At 46.0% G+C, this 2,500-nt stretch overlaps 1 protein-coding gene across 5 annotated transcripts in view; it reads right to left on the reverse strand.

Annotated features, from left to right (window-relative positions):
• The window catches only part of LOC138864200 (disks large 1 tumor suppressor protein-like), a 350,525-nt gene that overhangs the window by 30,402 nt on the left and 317,623 nt on the right, over positions 1-2,500 (reverse strand). The window contains exon 1 of one of the 5 annotated variants that reach the window (XM_070130518.1): positions 2,297-2,386. The exons of the other annotated variants lie outside the window; for them this stretch is intronic. The gene's annotated coding sequence lies outside the window, so the exon portion shown is untranslated. Of the gene's footprint in view, positions 1-2,296; positions 2,387-2,500 lie in introns of those variants that run through there. 5 annotated transcript variants of the gene reach the window in all.

The following is a 2,500-nucleotide window of genomic DNA, read 5'->3' on the forward strand; positions in this document are numbered from 1 at the left end:
TGATGACAATTTGAATTGTGTTAATAGCAATGGTAATATTGATGATGATAATGACAATACCTACTGATGATAATGATGATGATAATGACGATGATGAAGGTGAAAAAGATGATGGTGATAATGGTGATCTGGATGAAAATGATAATGACGATGATAGTGGTGATGATGATTACGATAGCGATGATGATAATAATAACAACAAAAATAACTAGGATAGTAATACTGATCGTAATAATAATAATGGTACTGAGGATGTTAATAATGACATCAATGTTAACTATATCAACAACACCACAAACAGCACTAACAAAAAAAATGAAGCCTTCATTAAAAACAGCAACATAATGATAACAATCACATGATCATAATCCTTATACGGATAGCGATTGATAAAATTAATGATGAAATTAACAGCAGCAGAACCGTTACCTACAAACAGCACTAAGAAAAAGTTGATGTATTGACGTGCGCAATTTGTGAACTTCCATCCAGCCGGCAATGCAAGGGTGTTACGACCATGTTAATGCACGTCACAATTCTAAAAATAATCCGGCTAAGTATCAGTAGTAATAACAAGCATTTCACAACGCATCTCCCGAGCGGCGCGAAGCCACTGGTGTTCCTCCACGATCGCCACCCCCCCCCTCCCCCGCCTCTGCCTCCAACCGCCTCCTCGGGCCGCCCTCAATCAATATATTTGGTTCAGACGTTACTCCATCTCGGCCCCGCGGCGCCACGCTCCCCGCCAATCACTCAAATGTCACAAAAGGTCACTCATGACACTAACCAGCTTCTGCTGTCCCTGCTGCTGTCATGCTGCCCCCCGCGTTCTATGCCCGTCAAACGGTCAACGCCAGTGTGACCGCCTTGAGGGCTCCCCGCACCCCTCCGCATTCTGCCTGGCCCCGACCGCCCCGCTGGCCCCCTCGGCGACGCGGCCCCGTCATCCTTGGCCTGGCCGAGGCCCTGCCGAAGGGGCGCAACGGAAGATCTCGAACTTGTACAGTTATCTCATCTTCCTATAAAGAAGCCTGTTGACTGGTAACTTCTATCGCTGATAACAATTAAACTAGTTTGTACAATGACCGACAACTCGAATAAGCGAAAACTGTGATGAAAAGCACGGACTGTCCTTAAAACCCGGGCATCACAAAGCTCTCAGCCGATATTAAACTATAGCAGCCACAGTGGCCACGGGTTTTCTGGTCTAAGGAGGGAATCAATAAAAATCAAATGCTAATATTTCAAAAATAACATAAAAGACATGCCCGATCGCAGTGTTTTCATGGGTCAAACACTGCTTGTAAAAGATGTAGGTAACTACATAATATAGTCTGCGGCGGTAGATATTAAAAAATATTGCAATGGCGATTCTCAGTTGGTATAGCGGGCATATTGACACGAAAATTCGATGCCAATTCCTGAATTAACGGAATGCTAAACTTGTTCGTGTGTTCATCCGGTGTCCTCCATAACGGCCAGAACAATGGCAGCGCCAACTTCGGGTTTTGCGATCCTGCGACAGGATTCGGGAGTGACAGCGTTTTCCTGTTCCTTTCAGTGTGAAGCCGACAACTATTCTCATCAGTTTAGTGACCATATCTACACACGATTCCAGTCGCGACGGTAACGCAGAGGGTGTAATCAGAGGCATCACGAAATCATTTTTTTCTTTGCTATAACGATTCCCATTACCTAATCGGCACAGCCATCTAATGCCATCTTTTGAAAAGATGAAGCACTCCTTGCACATGAAACAATATCATCGCAGTATTGGATACTCTCATTCTCTCATAAAGACAACTTACTTTGCAAGCAAAGACAGAAAATCATCACTATCTATTTTAGCATTTGGATCACCGTGAAAGCATGTTCTTCGAAGAAGCAAGTCTCAAGTGATCCTTTGATATCCTCCCTCCCTTTCTTTATACGCATCTAATCTGTTCTTTCCAACTGAGAAAACGCGCCGCCACTGCAACCACAATAACGCCGCTTGGCACTCTGCCATTATAGATCGCTGCTACACCACATTGCCACCACTTTGAATTGAACACCAAACAACACATGTGGCACTGACTGCTGCTGGTTTGGTGCACTCCAGGCCTTACGCATTTAAGTTTCACACCAACGGAGACATTTCTGTAGTCTCTGGTGCCAAAGTCACACTGACAGGAGAGCTCTCAGAGAAAGTCCTGCGCTTGAGGAAGAAGTCACAATTCAAGACACAAGTTTCGAGGCTGAGCACGCGGCTCATCGCGGCGTCACGCCAGAGCCTCGGCTTCCTCGAGGAGCATACTTGTCGCAGCACGGAAATCCACGCGGTCCGGTCGCTCGCCCTCGCCCGCTGGTGACTGAACGCGGCCGTGCAGCGCGACCGCGACTAACCTCCCTGGATGCCATTTGTGCGATGGACACGAACGACTCCGAACTCATATGCATGTGATGAAAGCTCATTTCTCCTACAATATGATAAGACTGAGGAGAGATCAAACGCGAAAAA

Source organism: Penaeus vannamei, chromosome 15, assembly GCF_042767895.1.
Source record: "Penaeus vannamei isolate JL-2024 chromosome 15, ASM4276789v1, whole genome shotgun sequence".
In the NCBI taxonomy this organism is placed as follows: domain Eukaryota; kingdom Metazoa; phylum Arthropoda; class Malacostraca; order Decapoda; family Penaeidae; genus Penaeus; species Penaeus vannamei.